The sequence below is a fragment of the Hylobates moloch genome, unplaced genomic scaffold (genome assembly GCF_009828535.3).
Source record: "Hylobates moloch isolate HMO894 unplaced genomic scaffold, HMol_V3 SCAFFOLD_18, whole genome shotgun sequence".
NCBI classification, from domain to species: domain Eukaryota; kingdom Metazoa; phylum Chordata; class Mammalia; order Primates; family Hylobatidae; genus Hylobates; species Hylobates moloch.
The window spans coordinates 52,202,369-52,215,601 of record NW_026652293.1 but is presented as its reverse complement, the minus strand read 5'-3'; the positions used below and the strand labels follow the sequence as shown (position 1 = coordinate 52,215,601).

Sequence of the window (13,233 nt, the reverse complement as noted above, 5' to 3'; positions counted from 1 at the left end):
TAGCTGGGACTACAGGCGCCCACCACCATGCCCGGGTAAATTTTGGATTTTTAGTAGAGACAGGGTTTCACTGTGTTAGCCAGGATGGTCTTGATCTCCTGAGCTCGTGATCCACCCACCTCGACCTCCCAAAGTGCTGGGTTTACAGGCGTGAGCCACCACTCTCGGCCGACATTTATCACTTTCTACCTTGAATTATTTTTGCATTTGTATTTATATCCTTGAATTCTATTTCATCTTTTTCCTGTTCTCCACTGCACTTAGCACAAGGCCTGGCCAACCTTAATGGTGTTGAATAGGTTGTGTGTGTGAGTGTGTGTGTGTATGTGTGTGTGTGTGTGTTTAGACCGTGCATTATGAAATCAATTCAAACCATTACCTTTGGGAATGCCATAATTATCACAGTCAGAATAATCTGCATAGATATCAGGAAATTAATCCTGATAATACCTGGTCTAAGCAACCAAACAAATTTTTCCTCATATGCTCAGCAATGGTTTACTAAGTCATATAATCTATCCTAGCAGTTGAAGGGGGAGAAAAAAAACAAAGCAAAAATTACATGACTATCACATTTCCCCAGAGTAAGTGCCTTAGGCATTCATCTGCTGATTTATCTTCTACCATGAACATAGTTAAAACTAATTGTATTATTATTATTACTTATTAAAGGAAAACATAGGATTTCTCCCTTATACATTTCTTTGAGTTGACCCCAAATTTGTTTTGAGTTCTTTGCTATAATACGCACTCTAATTTTCCTCTAAACTTCTGGATCATAATTTACCCAGATCATTAGCAATTTTCTTTCCTTATTGTATGATTTCTGTCTGCCTCTGGGTGGCTTTATTTTAATTAGAAAAAAAATAGAATGGAAAAGTTTCAATTGTAAACACACAAAGGTTCTGTTGGCAAGTATGAGTTTGGCAGAAGAAAGACCCATGGTGAGTTTAGCTGCAGTTTATTGGCTCAAAAACAAGAACAATTTTGAAGGAAATTAGGATAGTTTTTTTAAAGTGACAATTTTCTCCATCAGGTAGATTACACTATTTCCTGTTATTTTATGATACCGATATTTCACTTATACATTTTCTCCAGAGCCCATAAAATTTTCCATCTGGGGTGCAGTTTTCTAACCCCTTTGTAAGCCTTGGATTCAGTTTCTCCTTTTCTTTTTTTTCCTCACTTACTTTCTTTCTTTTTTTTTTTTTTTTTAAATGTCAGTCTCCAGGAACCTTTATCAGATACCAGGGAACATAAGTTTACATCGTAGCTAAAGAGCTTATCCACTCACAGAAAGCTTCCCATAGAGCCCTGGAGGACAGAGGGTGGAAGTAAAAATCAGGCTTAACTACTACAATTACCTCTGCCTGAAACTTTAGTTTATGCCTTGAACAGGTTACAACTAAAATCCTTGAAAATGAAGACTCAGTGCTTCCAGTCGATAGATGTTTTCCACACAGGAGATGAAAGAGCAGGTACAGCCTGGGTTTCTTTCAACAGGAAGGAAGAGCAATTGGTTGTGGTCTGTAGGAAAAGAAAAAAGTAAATGTCCTTTAAAAGCTTAATAGTACCAAGAAGATCTTTTTCTCCCTTTCTCTCCCAGTGGAACCATAAAGTCCTCCCAGGCAAAGACCAGGCCGACAAAAAGAAAAAGAGAGAACAAAAGCTGAAGCATCATGTGGATAGAGTTACAGACTGATCACAACTCACGTGATGACATTTTATTACTGATGGAACAAAACGGGAAACAGTTATTGCTTAATGGACATTATTTCCTGTTTCTGGAATACAGTGGATTGTTTCATTCATTCGTACCACATAGCAGGTCAGTTGGCTTCCCAGTGCTCACCTTTGTTTATTGGCATGCAATGCTTTAACTTTTCTCCCACTGGACATATCCTTGCCCTGCCGCCTTCCTGTACCAATAGTTTTTGTCATCGCTTTCAGAATCTTAACAACATTCTGAGAAAGTTTGTTTAGAGAAAATATGGGAAGGATAATAAACGAATTTTCAAGTAGGAAAGCTGGGAGTGAATATTGGGTTCTAAAAGGTGAAGAGCTTCCTCTGTTCAAATGAAGGGGAGGATAGCCAGGCTGCTAGCTGTGGGATCACATCAGTGACCAGCAGCGAGTTTGGCACTCAGGCAGAGCACACATGGAGAGGGCTTGAGAATATCCCCATGAGTGTGCAATGAGATGGAGAAATGTAAGCTATGCCCAAGAGCCTCTTGTGGGCAGGATGCCGTGGCATTTAAGCCTCGATAACATTGCTTTCTTCCTTCTCAATGTTCTGGAGTATCATTTCAGTGTTAGGACTCAAGACTATCTGCTTCAATATACAGCCAAAGTTAATATGAAGGTTTACACAATTATCTAGATAATTCATACAAAAAAGAAAACTAACAGGGAAACAAAAGCTTCACAGTATCTCCATTCAAAAGGCATCCCTGACTGCTCATCCAACATCAAACTCAAAATACTACCTGACCTAGTAAATCCTTGATTCATATTTGCCCAGTGAATAAATGAATGGGATGAATGAGTAAACTGAGCAAATCACTGACTCTATTTTATTCTCCACTTTACTTAAATCAGTAGCACCTCGGCATATGAACTGAGACTTTTACAAAAGCAAAACCACTTCTTAAAATTACGGTGTTAGCCAAAAAACCGCCCAGTCTTATGGCTGCAAAAGTGTCAAAACGTAGGCTCCTTCCTGGGAACTAACATTGTCTCTTGGAGAAAAATATCAGGTGGGAATTACCTGGAGAACAATTTACTAAAAGGGAGTCATTAACATCATGTTAAAGACATTGTTTAAGGAAGTAGCATATAATAAATGATTTATTCATTAATTTAAAATATCATTTTATCATTGCTCTAAATGGTTATATTTGGAGTCTGACTTTTCTCATTTATTTCTGTCCCCCATTTAGAAGTTAAATATTCTTATGACTTCGTTTAGCAAGAACAACACGTGTAAGTAAAATCAGGAAATACAAAAAGAACAAAAAAGAAAATTGCATTTTGTGCAGCTCCTACTGAGAGCTAGTGACATTTGTTTTCCCCAGTGCCCGTGCTGTCAGAAATCCTTATCCACACATCTCCCTTATTACTCTAATTTGTCAAAATGATGGGTAAGTAAGAAAATAAACCCTTTTTCTCAATTCGTAATCAAATTATTAAAGCAACATGTTTGTAGTTATTGAAGCTCCCTCCGGCCTTCCTCACACTTTGTGTTCTCAGCAAACCGAATTTCTCTGAATTAAAGTTCCCTGCTCACAGCTATCTTGTCTCCCTGTCTAAAACGCAGTTCCTTTCTTGCAAAACACTTGTTCCTCGAATATTTATTTAACCTCTGCAGACTCAGTTTATTTTTGTCTTTATTTTTAGCAGGGGGTGGTGGCATGCACCTGTAGTCCCAGCTACTTGGGAGGCTGAGGCAGGAGAATCATTTGAACCCAGGAGGCGGAGGTTGCAGTGAGCCAAGATCGCGCCATTGCACTCCAGCCTGGCAACAGAACGAGACTCCGTCTTAAAAAATAAATAATAAATAAATAAATAAATACAATAAAAAACTCACACCATTAAACAACTCTCCATTTCTCCCCTCCCCCTGGCCCCTGGCAACCACCATTTTACTTTCTGTCTTTATTAATTTAAATATTCTAGGTACCTTTTATAAGCATCTAGAATATATGTTATCATATATATATATATATATGGAATCATGTGATATTTGTCCTCTTGTAATTGATTTATTTCACTTAGTATAATGTCCTCAAGGTTTATCCATGCCATGGCACGTATCAGAATCCCCTTTCTTTAGATGGCTGAATATTATTCATTCTATCTATCTATCTATCTATCTATCTATCTATCATCTATCTATGTATCTATCTTTCTATGTATCTATCTATCTGGATAGGCAGAGCTGTCCCATTGATGGACTTTTGGGAAGTTGTTTGTTTTTATTGACAGATGTTTGTGGATCTGTTCACTAAACTTTTGCCACCATGTAGACATAGTGTCTCTTCCCCCTAAAATGAATTACATTTTTACATACAAAAAAAAGGGGGGGGGGAATAGGTCAGGTGCGGTGGCTCACGCCTGTAATCCCAGCACTTCGGGAGGCTGAGGCTGGCAGATCACGAGTTCAGGATATCGAGACCATCCTGGCTAACACGATGAAATCCCGTCTCTACTAAAAATACAAAAATTAGCCCGGCGTGGTGGCGGGCGCCTGTAGTCCCAACTACTCGGGAGGCTGAGGCAGGAGAATGGTGTGAACCCTGGAGACAGAGCTTGCAGTGAGCCGAGATAGTGCTGCTGCACTCCAGCCTGGGCGACAGAGTGAGACTCTGTCTCAAAAAAAAAAAAAAAAAAAAAGGAAATAATTGCTCACATTACATTTCCCATAAAATGACCTTGTATGACCCAATCAATATACAAATATTTTGACTTTTCACTATTCAGGTGTCTGAATCATTAGATTCTATTACTCATTTGATGTAAATAAAAAGTTATTCAATTCCTAAAGATTTATTCACAAGCCAAACTCAACGTCCATGCTTTTGGAAATTCAAACTATAATACTATGGAGCTAGCTTTTGGATATTAAACCTTAAGGAAACATGCTTCTTAAAAAGCATATTAACTTAGCCCTGGTCCACAGCTGCGTTGCTCCGAGTACTTGTATACTGAAATTTGCTTTAAAAAGGAGCCAATTTCTTTCTTTTCCATATGTGATCTGTTACACTAGCAATATTCTAAGTGTAACAAGGGGCTTGGAAATGGGAAGGTCACTAATTTGGATCTAGTATTTATTGATAAAATACAGGACACCCAATTCAATTTGAATTTTAGATAACCAATGAAGAATGTTTTAGTATAAGTATGTCCCATGCAACATTTGAGACACACTTATGCTAAAAATTTCTTCATTATTTATCTGAAACTCAAATTTAACTGGACATTCTCTGTTTTTATTTGCTGAATGGGACAATCCTATGTGATTCCCACCCTGATCTGTAGGAACTTGAGCCAAGAGACAGATGGAAAAGATAATTGAATGAAAGTGTGCCAACACTAGGGGGCGCTGCAAGAAACAGAGTGAGGCCATACTGGGAATTGAAGAAAGAACAGTAAGGTTCTCCTGGCTCCACTGTGAAGGGCACTTGAGGAACACATAGGAGAGGAGTGGCTTCGGCATGTATAACCATCAGAGCCACATAAACCAGCCCCAGCAGGGACAGGGTGCAGCCACGCAGGCCAAGTCACTAGCAACCAGGAAGCCTCCAAGTCCAGCAGCCAGGGCAACAGAAGCAGCAGCTATGGCTACTGAGCAGCTGATCAGATGCCGGCCTCCACAACCACCAACAAAGAGTTTTACTGGCTTCCAAGAAGGAGCCTCCCAGGGATCCTGCCAAAGAGGGTTGAGTGGATATCTGGTAACTAAGTTTCTAACAATTCTGGTGGAGTGGTGGGGGTACAATTCAAAGCCTCTTTTTTTTTTCTTTTTGAGACGGAGTCTCGCTCTGTCGCCCAGCCTGGAGTGCAGTGGCGCGATATCGGCTCACTGCAAGCTCCGCCTCCCGGGTTCACGCCATTCTCCTGCCTCAGCCTCTCTGAGTAGCTGGGACTACAGGCGCCCGCCATCACGCCCGGCTAATTTTCTTTTTTTTGTATTTTTAGTAGAGACGGGGTTTCACCGTGGTCTCGATCTCCTGACCTCGTGATCCGCCTGCCTCGGCCTCCCAAAGTGCTGGGATTACAAGCGTGAGCCACCGCACCCGGCCTCAAAGCCTCTTTATAATCCCACTGGTGTGACCTCCTTCTTGCCCCCACACACAGACACACGCACATTCCCAGAGTGACGTTCTCAAAAGCCAAAGCTAACCAGACTTCTCAACAGCAGAAAATATATCAATTGCACCCCCACAACTTCCCAAAGTAGCCTTCTCCATGTTCTGCGTTGCTCTTCCCAACTTACCTTCCAACATAGACATCTCCACCAACTCAGACACCTCACTGAGCCCCCCGTCTTCCAGATAGAAGGGAAAACACTTCAAAGTTAAAAAGATATTTGTGATTCCAAAAATGATTAAAAAAAAGGTCTGTGCCAAAAATAACAGAAACAAAAAATTTGTTAAGATAAGTCTTACTGGCCAGGTGCAGTGGCTCACTCCTGTAATCCCAGCACTTTGAGAGGCCGAGGCGGGTGGATCACCTGAAGTCAGGAGTTTGAGACTAGCCTGACCAATGTAGACAAAACAGTCTCTACTAAAAATACAAAAATTAGCCGGGCATGGTGGCCTGTGTCTGAAGTCCCAGCTACTCCAGAGGCTGACTCAGGGGAATCACTTGAACCGGGGAGGCAGAGGTTGCAGTGAGCTGAGATCATGCCACTGCACTCCATCCTGCGCAACAGAGCGAGACTCCATCTAAAAAAATAAAAAACAAGAAAAGTAAGTAATACCAAATGCCAAAGTATCAGTTCTAAGCAAAATGTTCTTTTTTTCAGACACTTCCTTTTCTGGATCCTTAAGGGAAATACAGGAATTGTAAACAACAGAGTTGAAAAGCTAATAATCTCTTTGCATCTTCCCTCTGGCTTCAAACTTCACTCATGTTCTCTGTTCAAGAAACTTGGCAGCTTGGAAACCAGGTACTGAAAGTATGATAAGCTATATTGTTATAAGTGTTCACACATACTATAAGTGCGTACACATACTATAGCTATCCACCAGCTGCACATACCTTTCCTTAGAAAATGGCAAATCCATTTGAAGTCAGGGTGAAACATTTAGATAGGCTTAACACTTATGTGTCCCGAGTCTCTCTTATCAGAGGAAGAAAATATAAAAATAACGAATCCTAGGCTTACACAGTGACCTGGGCCACAAGCTGGGTGCAAAAACCCAGGCTTTGGGTTTAACCGACAGAGAAGTATTGGCTGGCTCTTCTGAAGACAATTACTCACAATGCATTGCTAAAATTTATTCTTGAGAACAAAACCAGAAAGAAGGGATGAATTGGGACATAGAAAAAAAAAATTTAAGCTTGATTCAGCTATCAACCGAGAGGGCCTAGAATTGATGGTGACAGAGCAAACAGCAATCGTCCAGGGAGTACTTAAAACCACCTCTATGTGTGATCATTGCCTCTATGATATGATTTCAGGGTTCTGGGAAATGTTTCTCACGTTGGTTGGCCATATATACCAGGCAGTGCCAATATTAACTAATAAAGACATCTATAAAAAATGTATAAGGAAATAGAAAACAAATACACAAATACACCATATTATTGCAATTTATGTTTTCACAAAAAACTCCTGTCACATTGCAACTTTGGTCAAAAAGATCTTCAGAGCATAACTCTAGGCAGAACTGTTCCTGCTCCTGGAAAAGTGAACCACAGTTTACAGCCAACACCCCAGTCAGAATGTCTTGCCTTTGTCTAGTGCTTTGTAGATTACAAAACTGTTCTGTGAACACTTTCTCCTTTGATTCTCAGAATTTGTGTGTGTAGTGGACATTATTATTACTATTTTGTGTTTAAAGGACCCAAAGATCTTACCTACTTCTTCCAGCTTACTTCCCACCACATTCCTCTTATCTCTGCCCCCCAACCTCTCCAGGCTCTCTCTGGCCTTCCTCACACTTTGTGTTCTCAGCAAACTGAAATTCGCTGAATTCAAGTTCGCTGCTTGCAGCTCTCTTGTCTCCCTGTCTAAAACGCAGTTCCTTTCTTGCAAAGCACTGGCTCCTTGAATATTTATTTAACCTCTTCAGACTCAACTTAAACCATGAGAAAGCTCTCTCTGACCCTTTAAGACAAATGTATCTCCTCTGCACTGCCATAGGCTCCTTCCTATAGGTCCCCTAAAATAGCTCTTATGGCACTTGGTTTTAATGACCTGCTTAATGGTCTGTCTTCCTCACTCTGCTTAAAGTCCATGAAGGCAGAAATCATCTCCAGTGCTGAAAAGATGTAGGTATCTAAAAAATATCTGTTGAAAGAATGAATAAAGTTACTTCCCCAGGCTCACAGAAAGGTGAGTGTCAGACCTGGGATGAAAATTCTGATCTGATTCCAGTAAAGGGCCAGTTATGTGGTTGAATGACACATGTGTTTTCAAGATGAAAGAGAGTATAACCATGTCAAAGAATATTCAGAATAACTAGGACCAGGTGAAGAACTCTCAGTAAATATTAATCAACAAAATGTTAAAATTCACTAGATAAATCTGGGATATATCACCAAACTATTCACAATATGCCAAAGTCACACTCTTGACCTTCTTCTAGTGGAAACCACAGCTCCAAGAGGAAAAACACAGTATGTAATCTAAATGTTGGCCACAATGTGCCTCAAAAAGCGTCAAACTGGAGCTTGACCATCATCTTGTCCCTCAATTAAGCAACTTTGTGTTAAATGCAAAGATGGTGCTGCTGGCTCACACAAAGTTCTTTGCAATTTGAACACATGAGCTCATCCCTGAACAAGGTGAAAGTTGCTTCTGATGTTGTCTCAGCATCAAAAACTTGACCAAATTAGTCAACATTCTTCACCAGTATCAAAGTCATCTTTAACTTGCTTATTTGTCTGCAGCTGTTGTATCATCTTTCTGTGTCTTTCTCCTTGGCTGTTCCTTCGTTCATCTAAATTTGCATTCAGGCCCTCCTTCCCCACCAAATGTTCTGACTGCTTTCTTTTTTCCCCCTTGGAACAGAAGCATATGGCTTGCATCTGAAATCTATCTCTCTCATTTCTTTTTTGGCCAATCCGGTTAAACAATTGGCTCTACTGCTTTTCTCCACCAAAATGACTGGGTGTTTCACTTGCTTACCCAAAGGGTAGAGTTATCTGACTTTAAGCAGATGACCCAACATTAATTTTGCAATTTGGAAGCTAAACTATTGTCTCTGATCACAAAGTTTATAGGCGTTAAAATCAACTCAGCTCAACCAGAAACAATTTCAAATATTTTCTGCGAATTCAAAACAGAAACTTCTAAAAAGATAGTTTCATTACTTTTAGGGAGACATTTAAATACTACCTCTTCATATTTCCTTGGAAGGGAAAAATAATACATTTCATTCCAAAGAAGAAAAAATGGGAAAGGCGTTTTTGTCCTTTCTATCCATTCTTTACTTCCTAAGAGCAAAAGAGTAAATTATCAGATTGGCAAGCATGGAAAAAGGAACTGAACACTGGCAAGAATGGAGGAAAGGGCAGTGTAACCAGCCCCTTCCAACAGATTCCAACATGTCCGAATTTCACTCCTTCCTTGGGCAAGCAAACTAGGGCAGGGGGAAGGCCTGCAGCATTCTTACTGTGCTGTCTGCAGCTTGGTGAGTACATTGGTTCAACTCATGGAGAAGCAATTAGGAAACCTAATTATAGCCTCTCCTCCAAGCCATGTTTTCGAATCTGCTATTTCCAGTACAAAAAAAAGACTGATATTCATTTATCTTATCCCACTAGCTATCTGGTTTAGAATTTAGAGGGAGACAGGAGAATGATTCATTACCAAATTTCAACATGTGTCTAATTTTCTGTTCCTTGGCTGATTACGTTGCCTACATCTCACGGCCACCAGAGAAATGCAGGCGTTTATAATCTTACATACCATAGTCTGAATCCTGCTGCTTACAGGATTTGTGAGCATGGGCTAAACAAATTAACTTCTTTATGCCTCAATTCTGTCACTTCAAAACAGGACCAAAAATAGCTACCACATTCTGTTTCAACAAGAATGTAATGAGTGAATTATATGCAGTTTCTATCTAGCTTGGTACCCGATACAAATAGGTCTTGGTAGCTCTGTCACTTACAAACTATAAGATGCTTTCCCAAAGTACCCATAATGATCAAACTAAGCAGAGAATAGAGGATGTTATCGGCATATAGTGTGGAACATTTTTTTTTTTTTTCTGAAGAGAGGGTGTATTATCTAAAAGAAACATCCCAGGTGGTTCGGATTTACTAAATACTGTTCAGCTCCCTCTGTCTTTCCTTCTGGGGATCTCTTGCCATAGTACTGCTGAGAAAAGAGTGTATAAGAAGCTCCTTTTTATTGTAAAGCTAGAAGAAATGGCATAGCACCTGGTCACCCATTCTAGTGGCAACGAAACAAAGAGCTATGATCTTCCCCTCAAGCCTGCAACAGGGTCTTTTGAGGACCTCATGAGTAAAGCCACTGAGATTTTCAGCTCACGTGAGCAAATCCAAAGAGTTAGATAATGGAGGGAAAGAACTCTGGTAGACTAAGTGGAGGCCATTGCATTTGAACAAATACCTTTGAAAGGTAGGAATATTCTTTGAATTTTTTCCCCTCCTAGAAACTGAAACTAAGGGTATTTAGGATCTCTTTATCCTGCCCTCTTGTGCAATTTCCTTTTCACTCTCAAATTCTTTTTGCTGTGCTTGTCATCACTTCATATTCTATGGACTGTATAAGCTGTCCTTTGTTCCTGCTATTTTAAGCTTCCTCCTTATCGCGGGACTGACAGTCTTAGCATCAGGTTTGAAACCCCTAGACATGCTGGAGCCACACTGCAGAATCCCAGCAGAGCTAACGGGGTCCTTTCTCTTTCCCGAGGTGTTTTCAGTTTCTGAGGTTCAAATCATGAAAACAAAAGAGTTATTTCCTTTAACAGAGGCTCTAAGAGCATTTTTATTCAACAAAATGCTATGTTTTAGTAAAAGAGGCTGGTTGGAGATTGCCCCTGTAGTAGTTTCCTACAATGAGAAAAACTGGCTTCAAATGGCAGTTGTGTGTACCATGTATGTATTTTGATTTTTCTGATGCTACGTGTCCATATTAGAAGGACGTAACATAGTTAGCTTTTGTTTGAACACAGGGTCAATCTTACCTACATGTAGCAGCTATCTAAGGCACTTGAGTCTTTCTTACCTGCTTGCTGGTATCTGAGGTTCCTTCAGTAGAAGAGAGACACTTTCAATTCCCAGTTAGCAATAAGGATTAACACTGAAAATGAAAAAAGAGTGGTTCGCCACCTGGTCTATTTCCACCTCAGTACACCTGAAGGATATGACACACGTACTAGGAGCTTATGGTAACAGTCAATCTCACCAGGTTGAGGTTAGGAGAGCGAAGAGCTTTCAGAGGGTAAGATTTGATAAGGAGATAGACACTGAGGGAAAGGAGCCATAGAATGGAGAGGTCAGGAGCATTAAGACAAATTTGAAGGACTCCCAACTCCTGTCCAAGGCTTACCCTGTCAACAGTAAAAAGCAAAAAAACACTTACGTGAGCCATAGTTTCTGTATTATGGAGACTCTCATCTAGTACTTATATACCAATTGTTCAAATCACTAGCCTCCCTATATCTGCTTTTAAGTGGGTCTGACAAAATCCAAAGTTTGCAGCCACCCCTGCCTTCTCAGATGCATAACTCATCCAGCTATCTCTGCAGAGCAGATAGGGACCCCATGACAAAGTTATAAAGATAGGAACTTAGTCACTGTTTATTAGGAAATATTGGGTGTTCCATACAAAAGGAGGGATTTTATACATTTTTAATTCTTATACTTTCTTCATGAAGTATTAATATACTGCTTTTTTTTTTGAGATGGAGTCTTGCTCTATTGCCCAGGCTGGAGTGCAGTGGTATGATCCCGGCTCACTGCAACCTCCACCTCCCGGGTTCAAGCAATTCTCCTGCCTCAGTCTCCCAGGTAAGCCAGATTACAGGTGCATGCCACCACGCCCGACTAATTTTTGTATTTTTAGTAGAGACGGGATTTCACCAGGTTGGCCAGACTGTTCTTGAACTCCTGACCTCATGATCCGCTCGCCTCGGCCTCCCAAAGTGCTGGGATTACAGGCATAAGCCACCATGCCTGGCCAATATACTGCTTTTAAGAAGAGAAAAATGAGTCTTAGAGTGCTTAAATAACATGATTGCACGGCTGCTGACTCCAGAAGTCTTTAGTCTTTCTATAACATCCTCCTCTCCTCTGCCTGTATATCCTGCAAAAATGTTCAAGACCCACAGGTAATAGTCCAAGTACTAAAGAGATGGGCAATCCTAACCCTGCTGCCTGGGTTGGTACTTTTCAATGGTGACATTTTGGAAGTATCCCTAGAGCTTTGAGCATAATGTTTCTGTCCTAACACTGTAATCAAGTATGTTAAACATGACTCAGAGACGAATTAATAAAAGTGCTCATGAAACAGACAAAGCAGCTTGTTCACTCCCATGGACATATGAGAGAAAGGTTGGACCACCACTCTCTAGTCATAAATTATGGTCAGGCTATCAGACACTTGCAACTCAACAAGATCCTGCTCTACCCACCAATCTCCCAAAAGACAAGCTAAATTCCTGGTACAGTTGTGGGCAGTGATTCTTAAAGTGTGATCCCTGGAGCAGCAGTAGCAGTATCACCTAAGGACTTGCAAGAAGTGCAAATCCGGCTGGGCACAGTGGCTCACGTCTGTAATCCCAGCACTTTGGGAGGCCGAAGCAGGCAGATCACGAGGTCAGGAGATCGAGACCATCCTGGCCAACGTGGTGAAACCCCGTCTGTACTAAAATACAAAAAATTAGCCGGGTGTGGTGGCGCACACCTGTAGTCCCAGCTATTCAGGAGGCTGAGTCAAGGGAATTGCTTCAACCCGGGAGGCAGAGGTTGCAGTGAGCCGAGGATTGCACCACTGTACTCCAGCCTGGCAACAGAGCAAGACTCCTTCTCAAAACCAACAACAACAACAACAACAACAAAAAGAAATGCAAATCCTCCCACCAATCCCAGGTCTACTGAATCAAAAGTTCTGAATCAAAAGTTTTCCAGGTGATTCTAAGCATATTAAAGCTTGAGTACCACTCAGCATCACCTCCTGTACCTTGATAATTTCAGCTCTCATTGGTCCAGTCAATCAGCTAAGCCACAAAAATTGAGCAATTACCAGCTGTACCACCAGTCTTGGTAGCTGTACCATTCTATCTCTAGAGAGATACAATCTTCTCTATCCTCAAGAAGTTACATATAGACTTAAAACAAGTTAAAAAAAAAAAAAGTACGTAACACCATGCTGCACTGTGTATAGGCCAGACTCATACAAAGAACCATGTGACTATTACATATGGTTAGCAGAGATCAGTCAATTCCAATTTAGGTGTGCAGGGAAAATGCATATTTTCTTTCTTTTCTTTTCTTTCCTTCTTTTTTTTTTTTTTTTTTTTTTTTTTTTTT

At 40.6% G+C, this 13,233-nt stretch overlaps 1 long non-coding RNA gene across 1 annotated transcript in view; it reads right to left on the bottom strand.

Moving 5' to 3' along the window:
- Positions 1 to 945: 945 nt before the first annotated feature.
- Positions 946 to 13,233, bottom strand: part of LOC116457962 (uncharacterized) — a 20,497-nt gene continuing 8,209 nt past the window's right edge. Inside the window, exons 2-3 of the long non-coding RNA XR_004245159.1 lie at positions 3,417 to 3,514; positions 946 to 1,527 (exon numbers count right to left, since the gene is read on the bottom strand). This is a non-coding gene — a long non-coding RNA (uncharacterized LOC116457962). The remainder of the gene's footprint in view (positions 1,528 to 3,416; positions 3,515 to 13,233) is intronic.